The following is a 13,068-nucleotide window of genomic DNA, read 5'->3' as shown; positions in this document are numbered from 1 at the left end:
CTGAAAGAACAACATTGGAGGCGACCGTGAAAAACCTGGACTCTCGCCCTCTCTCTGAGGAAACTCTTCTGGGCGCAAGGACGAGATGTTCTGATTGGTGGCGTGTGACAAAAGCCCTGCTCAACTTTTTGTGTGAAACAGGCCTGGATACTCGTTTGTGACCGCCTGTGCACAACCTACATGGTTAATGACATGTGTCGGTGTTGTGTTGCAGACACCAGTTTTCGGTTTTATGTCTGTCCAGTAACCGCGATGCGAGCGCCAGCCAGTGTTGTGTGTGTGTGTGTGTGTGTGTGCGTGTGCATAGACATCACCCGTGACACTCATTGTATTATGCCATCATCAGCCTTCATTCACACTTCCCTTTTCCTCCTCTTCCCTTTCCCCAGTGTGGAGTAGAAGGCCAGGGCCCTGTTACCACCGGCCGACCTCTCCGCCTTTCTTTCATTAAAATTCCTTCTTCTCTTCTCTAGCTGCTTTCAGGTTGACCGGTAATCAACCGTTGTTCCCTTCTTTGAACTCCATTCTGCCTAGGCGAATGACCCTAAAACAAGACAGAATTCATCTGTCTGTGCTGTCACCGCAACACTAACAAACTCCTGCCTATGTCCCCACTAATCAGCATTCACTATCACAACACCACGATATGTTACTCTGTTAGCGCGCATGAAGCACGTGGTACGAAATAGTGTTGGTTTACACTAGTGAATAGCTGGTGGATTCCCGGTTTATGTTACTGGACTGTTGCGCCAAAGCAGCAGTGAATGGAACAACGAGAGAGCTATGCTGGGCACGCTACTTTCTTCGAGTAGTCGGGCATAATGCCGCAACATCTCTTGGCCCGGCAACCACGCCGGAAATTTGGAGGTCACTCACGCGCGTGTTCACTTTGAATACATAGCAGTTAACACACTTCGTGCGTAAAGTGGCAGAAATAAGTGCACGCGTTAATCGTGCCAGTTGCTATGAGCGTAAGTTTTTTAGTAAACCAATGGGTATAGTGTAGTGATAGGACATATATGCGAGTGGTTCACATTTTACTTGAGCGTGTTTTCCTGTATATATTATGTGAATAGTCTTGAATTGTCTGCTCTTACTTGTTCGTAGATTTTTCTCCCTTTTGAAACTACATTTATATTTCTGCGCCTGCCATTTTTAATAATATACCTAATTTGCGTGTGTCGCATCTTCTTCGCCAAGTAACCCCCCCCCCCCGCCCATCGTTTTACATCATTAGCCAATATAGTCAGAGCTCCTTTCATGATGAGGACGTTGTCCATATAAAATGATGTGTAGTTAAATGACAATATCATATGGACTTTCACCCGTCACATGCATTTGATACGAGACTGTCCAACCGTCACTAGGATCGCCAGCATCCACTTACCGCCGTGACTATCGCACCCTTCTTCAAATTTCGAGCCATGAACACCTTATCATGTCACTGCCTTTCATCTCTACCCACCTGCAGATACAGCTGACGCTGAAAATAAATGACATATTAGACGAACGCCCATTCAACTCTTTCTTCTTTTTCAAATAAACCGCTACCAATACCATGACCACCTCCGGCATAATGTGAACGGAATTCCGAAGACAAAAGGACCGAGAACAAACCGCATATCACCAGAAGAAGATGACATCGCCATTTGATCTTCGCCCAAAGCATATTCCGTCCTGTTTCCCGGCTAGACTGGGAGCAGAATTCTGTGAAAGAAAACAGAAGAAACAAACATGCCACGAAACTTCTCGCGGAAGACATTCACGTGGTGCTTTTGGCACCGAGCTCGACTACAAAAGGTGGATGCTTCTACCACTTTCGCCTTCGCCGCCTCCATAAATCAGGGGTTCCCGAGCGCCTGCCTGGCTGCTCAGAGACGTCTGAAGAACGATTGCGTCAAGAGACAGGGCCGAATTGGCCAGCAGAGAAGGTCTCGGGGTCATTTGTTCCGGCAAACCTGGCGCGCCGGGCAACAAAGGGCCCTCCCTGGTTTTCAAGGCCTGAGGTCGGCCGGGACTTCGGGCATTGTCTGAGTTCCTGAGTTCTTCATCCAGACTAATTTACTACCGCACAATATGGCGCATTCTTGGCGTGGAATGCCCTAAGGCACTTTTCGTGTAGCCTTCTGCTTCTCAGAACAGGAGAGGAAGTTGCGTTATTCAACACGCCATGTTCCGCGTTCCATGTACAAGGTGATTCTAGCAGTCCTCGAAAGGTGAGTTCTTGACGTGATAATTGTGGCTCGACAGAAGTACGTGAGTGAAGTTCAGTCAGTCTGACAATGAACACGGAATAATGGCTGGGAGAGGTGATTACATTGAGGTAGTGATGGAAGGTTGCGCTTAATGATAGTTCCAGAGGCAGTGCTCGAAGAATAGACTTTCATTGCTGCTAGGTTATTCTGTTGGACATACAGACCCTGAGAGCATGGCTGTAGGGGGTGGACGGGATGGCAACCGACTGAGATTACACCGGACAGAAGGCAAGGTCCTCTCGTATCATGTGTCTTCTCGTCTATCTGAAAGCAGTGATATGGTATACCAGAGCCTTTGGTTTTTCTGAAAGCCTCAGAGATCCCACGTGGCTACGATTAAGCATATCATTCCTCTGAATGCATTTGATGGGTAAGCTTGTCGTGATAGGGAATCTAGAAGGGTTTGGTTGGTTTGGTTTGGTTTATAGGGGTTTGTAAACCCAAAACGACTCAGGCTATGAGGGACGCCTTTGTGAAGAAAAATTTCAAGCACCTGGGGTTCTTTAACGTGCATTGTAGTTAGGGGTCAGCCTGTCAGCTCATCTAATGTCGGCTACCTTATCTGCTTAAGAATCCGAGGAATTGTTATCTTATCCGGGCGGCTATGTACAGTTTTGGCTAAAGCATATTATAAATCCACAAAGAGGGAGGCGTACAAGTCGAAATGCCTGTTAGATGAGAAAATCTTCATTTCTATTCATTGGCAAAAAACCCACAACACTATAAACAGAGCAAATATTTTCTATACCTGACATACAATTCTTCCTGATTTCAGTCGCTTCTCGGCCAAATACTTCGCGTACTGTAGCAATTATCCGCCAAAATTTCAAACGTAACTTTTAAAATATAATTTAGCCCTACTCACCTTCAGTCATATGGGAGCGATATGCCATATGTTTAACGCCCTCTGCAGGTGGCAGATAGATGGCGTCGAGAGAACTTTTTTCTTTGCTTCCAATTAAATTGAGTCGCTTATTTTGTAGGAGAATATTCAAACATGCCACCTTAATCTTATTCAGTTTTCAGACCAAACATTTACCCTTTATCGAAAAGCGTAAGAACAATTTTAGTTTATTTCTAATTGTTACATGCCAATATTTTTGTTGATATTGCACGAAAAAGAAAAGTCAGTATCTTGGAGTCCCTCTTATTTTTTCATAAAAAGTTTGGGAGGCTCTAGTAAAACATCGAATATTTTGTTCTTCGCTATTTGTCTACAAAATCCCCGTATGGCGCACCGGTATTTTGACACAAAATTGATTGAATTTATGCTCTCTTAATACGTACATTGAGGTTTGTATTTGCTCCACTAATACGTATCGGCAAGCACAGGGCAACAACACACTGCCTGTATAAAAAAACGCTCCCTTTAGATGTTTATTTCAATGGCGACGTTAATGTTCTATCGATCGCGCCGCTCTTACAGCGACAAAGGATTGACGATAATGTCCAGTTTGCGATTTAACGAAATTCTTTTTTGACAACCCGTGTTCAGAGCGGGTCTCGCAGTAGCTCTCAACGCAGCAGTCTTTGGGAAAAAATTAACGGCTTCCTGCGGGAAACGAGGCGCACGCTGACATTCGAGTAACCGCCGCTATTGCTTTTCGGCCTGAGAACCGGGTACTGCTGAAATCGACGAAAACTTTTAATTACTGGGAACGCGCATGGACATCGGCGTTTAAAGACCGGGGCTTTTTGAATCTGCGCAGGCAGACAATATTACGAGAGCGACAGCACGCACAGACTCTCTGCACGCACACACTGACACACACAGACAAAAGGTGCTCGTGGGACGTTGGAAAATTCAATTGTTCTCGCTTGTTGAGGACAAAGTGCTTCCCGCTCCGCTTTAGCGGACAAGCTGTTAATTACCGTTCAAATTGCGCAAGGCACTAGCGCGGCTCTAACATCCCGTTCGAATGAAGCGCTTTTATTATTTTTGGAATTCCTGATCGTTGATTACGCGCACAGTTTTAGTAGCGGTGTGGCACGCCACTGAGCTTGCTGGTGCGCACGTGTGACTGGCTATGCAGCAATGCACTAGTGAGACTGCAAGGCTCTAACTACGGAAGTGAAGTGCGGCGTTTTGCGTGTTTTTCTCAGTGCTATTCATCCGTCCGTCCGTCCGTCCGTCCGTCCGTCCGTCCGTCCGTCCGTCTGTCTGTCTGTCTGTCTGTCTGTCTGTCTGTCTGTCTGTCTGTCCGTCCGTCCGTCCGTCCGTCCGTCCGTCCGTCCGTCCGTCCGTCTGTCTGTCTGTCTGTCTGTCTGTCTGTCTGTCTGTCTGTCTGTCTGTCTGTCTGTCTGTCTGTCTGTCTGTCTGTCTGTCTGTCTGTCTGTCTGTCTGTCTGTCTGTCTGTCTGTCTGTCTGTCTGTCTGTCTGTCTGTCTGTCTGTCTGTCTGTCTGTCTGTCTGTCTGTCTGTCTGTCTGTCTGTCTGTCTGTCTGTCTGTCTGTCTGTCTGTCTGTCTGTCTGTCTGTCTGTCTGTCTGTCTGTCTGTCTGTCTGTCTGTCTGTCTGTCTGTCTGTCTGTCTGTCTGTCTGTCTGTCTGTCTGTCTGTCTGTCTGTCTGTCTGTCTGTCTGTCTGTCTGTCTGTCTGTCTGTCTGTCTGTCTGTCTGTCTGTCTGTCTGTCTGTCTGTCTGTCTGTCTGTCTGTCTGTCTGTCTGTCTGTCTGTCTGTCTGTCTGTCTGTCTGTCTGTCTGTCTGTCTGTCTGTCTGTCTGTCTGTCTGTCTGTCTGTCTGTCTGTCTGTCTGTCTGTCTGTCTGTCTGTCTGTCTGTCTGTCTGTCTGTCTGTCTGTCTGTCTGTCTGTCTGTCTGTCTGTCTGTCTGTCTGTCTGTCTGTCTGTCTGTCTGTCTGTCTGTCTGTCTGTCTGTCTGTCTGTCTGTCTGTCTGTCTGTCTGTCTGTCTGTCTGTCTGTCTGTCTGTCTGTCTGTCTGTCTGTCTGTCTGTCTGTCTGTCTGTCTGTCTGTCTGTCTGTCTGTCTGTCTGTCTGTCTGTCTGTCTGTCTGTCTGTCTGTCTGTCTGTCTGTCTGTCTGTCTGTCTGTCTGTCTGTCTGTCTGTCTGTCTGTCTGTCTGTCTGTCTGTCTGTCTGTCTGTCTGTCTGTCTGTCTGTCTGTCTGTCTGTCTGTCTGTCTGTCTGTCTGTCTGTCTGTCTGTCTGTCTGTCTGTCTGTCTGTCTGTCTGTCTGTCTGTCTGTCTGTCTGTCTGTCTGTCTGTCTGTCTGTCTGTCTGTCTGTCTGTCTGTCTGTCTGTCGGTCCGTCCGTCCGTCCGTCCGTCCGTCCGTCCGTCCGTCTTTCTGTCTTTATTGTATTTCCGTCAATTTGCTTATCTATGTATTTACCATCGCTTCAGCAGGTGGGGAGTGGCATAGTGAGGAGTGGCATAATATTACATAATCGCGGCGAACAAAAGCGACACCACTCAGGATCGCCATATAATATCTGGCGTCCGTGTCCGAATAGAGGTGCAAAAAGCTACGGAGGCTAATGATGGTATGGTTTACGCAAAAAACGTACAGGCGCTAAAAGACGAAGACAAGCACACTGAAGAAAGGTCTTTTAGCACCTGTGCGTTTTTTTGCGTAAATCATGTCAAGCTACAACCAACTAGCTTAAATGAAAGTCTTACTAAGGATGGCCGGCGGTGCCGTTAAAGTAATGGAAGTCTTCGAACTTGGGAGGAAAACTACTGGGATGTTACTTAATATACGACAGCAAGGGCATCACCAACACACAAAACATGCTAACGAAACCACTGCGGCTTTTCTTTGAGTTGTTTTGTGAAGTGCTAAACACCAACTAAGCTTTTGGAGCTCACTCATTCGCTTATACTTTATGGAAATGTGTTTTTTGTTTTGTACAGGACGCAAGATTTTCTTGGTGCCTGAGTAAAGATATCCTTTTTAGTTATTAATAATTCGGTCTCGCTGTATTTATTCCTTGCAATCGAGGTGAATTGAAATCAAAAGAACGGCAAGAGTGGAACGTGAACCATGGGTGCGATTAAGAAACGAACCGATGCGCAATACGGCGCTGTTTTTTCAAGCACCTATGATGTTCGGAAGCTTGTGTTCAAGGTTTGGGGGGGGGGGGGGGGGGCATATTGGGTGCTTCATAACACTGGATGGGAATCTTAAGAGCGTGAGCTCTTACTCATTATGTTTCTGTATGCTACCACCTCCCTTCGGCGTGAAATTTTCTAAGTGCGAGGAATTCGAGAGGGCGGCCCCCATAGTAAATCGATATAGCAACCCAATTGGTCATTGATTGGTGACATCAGTAGTATATGGAATTGTTGATTGACTGGTGACATCATTGATATATCCAGTTGGTGATTGATTGGAGAAGTAACTTGTAAATTCAAGATGTAGGCCAATGATGGTACTGAATTGATGACGTCATTAATTATTACAAGATGGCGGCCGACTTAGGCCACCGCGTGACTATGACATCATAATTGTAAAAATTCGTATTTCTATTGGCGTACCTCACTTCAATCTCATTCATATCAATTCTAGTAAACCAAACAGGTAACGCTCGTTAGTTCGTCTTCCAGACGGTGGCGCGGCGCCATTTTTTTCGTTTAAATGGCGTGAAAGTTACGTCGCATGTAGATTATACACCAATGCGGACATATCTGAGTGATATAGATGCATAAATTAAAAAATAACAAACTAAAATAGCGCACCTAACATTTTACAGGTATTTTATGTCTTTTGGGCAAAATAATCTATTATGTGAGGTTGAAAGCCATCGACATCGAAACTGCGTCCTTTTTTGACAATGTCCGAGTCGGAAACGTGGTTGGAGATATCGAGTGTGAAATAGGCGTCTTAGAGCGAACTTTTAATTAACTTTCTCATCTGCACATTCATCAAATGGAATCGCGGCACGCACCGTTGTAACAGGAGCAACGTGAATGTTCTCTGCGCTATAGAATACATCAACTGAATACGCATTTCCTGCGTTAAAAATTCAGCGGCCGCCTATTGATCAATCTGCAGCGTGGAAAATCCAAGCTAATGAGTTTTTAAAGACAGCTTTTTACGTGTTCGATATCTTGAATCACAGTACCGATTCCGAAACTTTAAGAATGAGATCGGCCTCGATGTTGACGGCCTTCTATTTCGCAAAATAATTCTTGTAGGCTGAAACCACAAGTGGAAAAAGTGTATCTGTTATCGTCGTCAATTAACTGTCTTCTAATTTTACATATAACACCAATAATCTCCAAGTCGTTGTACAATCTTTCTGCACAGACAGCAGCAGAGTACCTTTCCCAGCTTTTAAAAGAAAAAAGTATATTCCAAAAAACTTGAAACGCCCGGAGAATGGTATGTCTATTCAGTTGCTCCAGCTTGCACGCAAATCGACAGATAGGGTTTACTGTCACCGCATCTGTGTTTTTAATGGCCTTTAGCAAGGTGGTCCTAACGTTTGTCGGAACATGCGTATTATATTAGAAGAGGGGTCATCTCTACAACCATTATTCTGAGAACGCTGAGCCATCTGTTAAGCAGGCGAGATGCTTATGTGACGGTCTTAAAATCATGGCTGAGCTTTGTATACGATCTAGAGGCGAAGACACAGGAGAATTTAATCCGAGCCGCGTTATTGAGAAAGATTTTCCGTTCACAAATCCCGGTTGAGCATTACATGCTAGTTGCAACAGCACGCTCATTTGAGGTTAACTCCGAGTACAGCTTTAAGAAAGCCCACGTGCGGTAATATATGGGCCGGTGGTCACTGCCCACACGTAATGGTGGGTTGGCAGTCTCAAGAAGAGAGGAAATGTGTGGGAGTTGTAGATGGCAGCTCTCGCTGTGTCTTATGTACCTCGTAGAATGGGGAGAACACTTGTAACTTTCATTCCAGGACAGACTTGGTAAAAGTGATGTCGATTGTCGCTGGCTGACTGCCGCCATTGAAACAAAAGGAATAAATGGAAGTCAAGTGAAACACAAGGAATATTTCGGTTTATCGTAAAGGGCTACGCTTCCTTACCTGTTAACTGCGCTTTTCGTGAGTGATGAGAATGTGAAGCATGCCACTGTTGTAACAATAAAAGCTATACATTTAACTTTTGTTCTTGATAGCTATTCATTAAGCTCAGTTTTAATTTTAATAACAATGCGATGTAGTGTTCACACGGTCCTATTCAAATGCAATCGTGGTCACAGCAAGAGAACGGTTGCGATTGCATTGGTGTGCAGAACCTACTACTTTTAAATGGAACGAACTTGTAAAGGAGGCTCCTTATGAGGGTCAAGAATTGTGTGCAATAAGATGAGCGCATGCTGATCTTAATCATGACTAAGCACCAGAGGCGAGTGCCTCATTATTGCTCAACAAGCTCTGGTGGTAGTGCTCCACCGCTTTGAATTGGCAAAATGATCATCCTCCCGCAATTGGCTGCCTCACTCTACACCTACATGCGCCTCAGTCTCAAGTGGCATGAACGCATGCCAATCAACTGGGCGAAATGCTTCTGCCTTCCTAGATATTTAGTTGCTAAATGAATTTTCATCAAAACACGGAACGCTTTTCACAGCATCGACCATTGCTGATAAATGTGGTCATTTATGGGTTATTTATAAATAACTCATTGAGCTACGGGCAACCGCTGGGGTATTATCTGGACGATAAATGTTGTTGGGTATACAAATTTGGAGGCATTCATATTAATGCCGACCGGTGTTCTTTTTGAGTAGGCAGTGAACTCATTGACATCAAGGCCCCGAATGTGCTGAAGAAAACCACAACGTTTTGTGTCATATTCATGGCACAAAAAGTGAAAATGATCAGTAAACTCAAACTGACCAATGTAGTTGTACGTTAAGTAGATAACATTGTATGTACCAGACACAATGCTAGTATATGATACAGATGGTAGCAACAACTAAGAAAAGAGCGCTAATTAACAAATCGCTTTTCTCACATGCTACGCACTAAAGTAGGGGTCTCGCGTTAGTGCTAAACAAGAAGTCGCAGAGTTAGAGTGGCATCGCGAAGCTGTCAGATTCCTTTCAAAAGTCTTGCTAAACGAATCAGGCGTCCATACTCGAGCAAAAGCGTGTTCTCACAACCCTAATTTTCGTGATCGCCATCCCCTTGACCTTCGCCTCGATCCTAACATCCAAGTGGATCTTTTTTGATACCACTTTTGTGATACCAGAAAGTGCCGCCTTTCAATCCGAGACGGGAACTGCAGCTAGTGGAAAATAAAAAAGACAGCAGAAAGCGACAGACAGAGGATAAGCAGAAAAGCAGTACAAGAAAAAAGGTACAATGCAGAATTAAGAGCATTTTACAAAGAGCTCTTTCAGAGATAACACCATTTTTTTTTATTTGAAAGAGGTGCGAGATTTTAGCGATTACGTGAATGACTGCCACCGCACTGCAGCTGCGCATAGATAAAAAAGAGCGCAAATATATGTAAAAAAAAACACCTACTTACCCGCAGATACAGCGTAAGTTAAGCTACAAAATGTCATCATGGTTAAAACGCTTTCATAATTAGTGACAGAAAGCACAGCACAAAAAGAGTGAAAAGAGGTCTCTAATACCTTTTTTCCTGTCACCGCATAATCTTTGCTCACATAAATTCTGCAATAATAACTGCGTTTTTTCTCACGGAGTTTAAGCCATGCCGAAAAAAACGACCGCAAAATAAACTCACCTCTCCGCCGCAGATGACAACACTGTTCGGGCACCGGCCTCAGTCCTCACCTTCAGCTTCGAAGTCCCCTCACCACGCGTTCTTGAAAAAACGCGAAAAGCCGATAAGACCAATCTTGAGCGCTCGTCCTACGTTTCACGGGGAAAGCTGTCAGAGAGCTTAACTGGCGGAGATTTCCTCTCCAATCGATTTGATTTATTCTTATTTATTCCTACCGCAGACCCAAGAATGTCCGCACACTGATCATAAAGGGGTGCCTACATACAGCGTCCTACTGCACATCCACCGTGGACAAGCGCTCAGCTTCAGACGGTGACGCGTGGTATTTGCGGCGATAATTCTGGAAAGGATTGAGCAGACGATGGAGCAGCCGAACGATAACGCGAACGAGACGACTTGAAAAACTACAGATATTGAGCGTCGTTGGCGGCGGGATTCACTTCGACGTTTGCGGAAGCGTGTGTTTAGAGGCGCTAGATCGGTAGCGTATAAAAAGTACGAGAGACGGAGGGCGGGAAGAGAGGGCCCGCGGGAGGATGGACCAATGAGATCTCCGGGAAGCACCTCTAACGGCGCCATCTCGTGACGTTGGTCACAACTGTTCGCGTGGCTCGGCTTTGCGGGAGCGTTCAAACTCGAAGCACGTTTGAGAGGGGGAATAGTGTGTCGCATGCTTTCGGACACTACCGAAAGCTGTTAAAAATTCAGTGGTGCTCATTAAGTGGGCCTCAGCGACGGCACTGCGTTGCTTTAGGCATGTCTAATTTATAAGAGAAATTTTTCTTGTGCCCGTAATGCGTAGCACTGCATTTCTAGTTTCGTTCCATTACCAGGGTAGAAACTTGGGCGAGTCGGTAACGGTGATCCCTGGTATAAGAGTGTAGCGCAAAATGGGACAAAGGACAAAGAAAAATGCACACATCACAGGAGTTAACTTCCGACTTACAGAAACATAGTCGACCAAGCCGAACGTGATCCGTGAGGGAAAGCAGGCGCATGCGCCCGGAAAAGATAATGAAAGTCAGGTGAACGAGGAACTACGGACATGCACTACTCAGCGATTCTTTAAGAAGGCCCGCTCTCTTTTGAACAGAGAGATAGACGACTTGCTTGTACATTTATCTTCCAACGCAGCGATACGAGGTGCTTCAATAATCTCAACGTGTTAAGCGATCGCGGTGTCGGTGCCATTAGCCATGCACAGTGAACTTGTTAAATATTTCCAGAGTATACTTTCTTCCAAAGTAGCTGCAACCTCAGATTCTTGAAATTTTAACGTTTGAAGACTACTATGGGTCTTTCGCTTCGCATGTAGTTTTGTGGAGAGATGGATGCATTAACTCACTGTTCATTTTGGTAAGCTGTTTAACGACCAAAAGCGACTCAGGCTATGGAGATGTGTATAGCGCATTATACGTCACCGTAGGCAAAGTTTGATCTTCGTTGTGGAGTGAAATGTACGGGCCTTGGTATATTGTTGTATATTATGCCATGTGCAATCTAAGAGAATATATTGTAATCTATGAAACGAAAATTCCACTACTACAAATTGTACGGAAATACTGAACGCATTCTAGGTTCACCCATCGCGAAAAACGTGTAGGTGTCAGCGAGAGCCATCGCTCACGGCAATTTCGGACTCTGGCTAGTACGTAATGGGTCATAAACGAAGTGACATGAAATGTGCTCGCTAAAATTTTAAGAACCGAATTAGTTGTTTCTGTTAATTTAAGAGGCGCTAACTGATTACAAAGTGTGTTAGAGGGCAATTAGCGAGTGACATTGAAGTTGTCGCGCGGATTACAGAGTTGGCCGTCTAAAGCAGAGAGCATCTGATAAAAATACGGCGAATGCTCAACCACGATCTCTTACCGATGCCCGAGAGATTGTGTTCGATCGCATGAATTTCTAAAAAAAAAAAAGGGCTGTCGATGCTTCATGCATTTCTTTCTTACTTCCTCGGTAAAACTTTCGGTGATAGTCCATAACTGCTGAAGCAGGTGAGTAATGATGGCTGCCCACAAAAGTTGGCCCTGGTCTTAAGGTGAAGTGTTTTTGAACGCTATTAGGACACTGATACCAGCAAGCAATCTGAACAATCTGAAAAAGTATGGAAAAGCAGGGGAAGTGTTATCACCGTGACGTCTTTTTTCTAATATTCGAGCGTCCGTATTATTGTATAAATTTGTGAGAAAAATGTTGTTACTGTGGATTGGTGATGAGGGTAGCACTTAAATCACAACTTAGGCATCTGTTCTGTTTTTTACCAGAAATTTGACCCAAGCTCTTCAAGGTGCACAATGTGTTTTTTGTTTACTCTGAACCATAAAGTCACGCTAAAAACCATTCTGTGCCTGCCGTTTTCACAAAGATTTTCAGTATTGCAACAGCTTCGGAATTTTCAGGCTGGCACTAGGCGACAAGGAAATGTTCGAATTATTGTAATGACAGGGTGCGTATGGGAACTAAGAACTTACCTCGTGCTACCTGCCTGCACGTAAGGACGAAAAGCTAAAACTAGGCCGCCAACGTATAGTAAGCTCATAGTAAGTTCATCCCATTACCGACCAGACGAAATGATTGCTTTAAGTTTGGCTACTAACCGCGAATCTGCAACGATTGGAGCTCTCTTGCAGACTTCGACGTTTTGTCTGAATCATTAACTGAATACCTGCAGCATTTAGATAAGTTTGTGTGTGGCACTAACCCAGAGTGGTAGGGCTATTTTTTAAGCTGGCTGTTGTCCTGGATTTTGAAGCGGTGCACTTTGTTCCATGTTTGTGCTGAGAGGCGGCGATTTTCTATTACCTGTTGCAGAACTGGGTTTCTGAACCGGTGTCTGTTTTTGCACTACCAATTTTCCTCTTGATCTTTGACGGTTTTCTTTCCCACTCCTGTTGAAACCCCTTTTCGGGCTGACAGTGTAAATAAATCAAATGCGAAAATCAGTGTCTGCAGTCACAATGCCGGGTCGAAAGTGAACTTTCAAAATAAGCAGTGTCTTTTAATCACGTGACGTAGCGTGAGATGGTTAATAATGAATGCCCTTGGTTATCTTGGCCACAAATTGTTTACCATTCACGTATAAAGACGGGTGTATGTAAATTATTTTTCCCTCCATTGAAAAAAAAATG

General features: G+C 44.8%; 1 pseudogene across 1 annotated transcript in view; it reads right to left on the bottom strand.

Annotated features, from left to right (window-relative positions):
• The window catches only part of LOC144100926 (allatostatin-A receptor pseudogene), a 74,804-nt pseudogene extending 64,425 nt beyond the window's left edge, over positions 1-10,379 (bottom strand). The window contains exon 1 of the transcript XR_013307895.1: positions 9,935-10,379. The product of XR_013307895.1 is annotated as an allatostatin-A receptor pseudogene (transcript). The remainder of the gene's footprint in view (positions 1-9,934) is intronic.
• Positions 10,380-13,068: the final 2,689 nt, after the last annotated feature.

Source organism: Amblyomma americanum, chromosome 8 (assembly GCF_052857255.1).
Source record: "Amblyomma americanum isolate KBUSLIRL-KWMA chromosome 8, ASM5285725v1, whole genome shotgun sequence".
Taxonomy (NCBI): Eukaryota; Metazoa; Arthropoda; class Arachnida; order Ixodida; family Ixodidae; genus Amblyomma; species Amblyomma americanum.
Note: the sequence above shows the minus strand (reverse complement) of the source record. Positions and strands in the feature narration are given on the sequence as shown.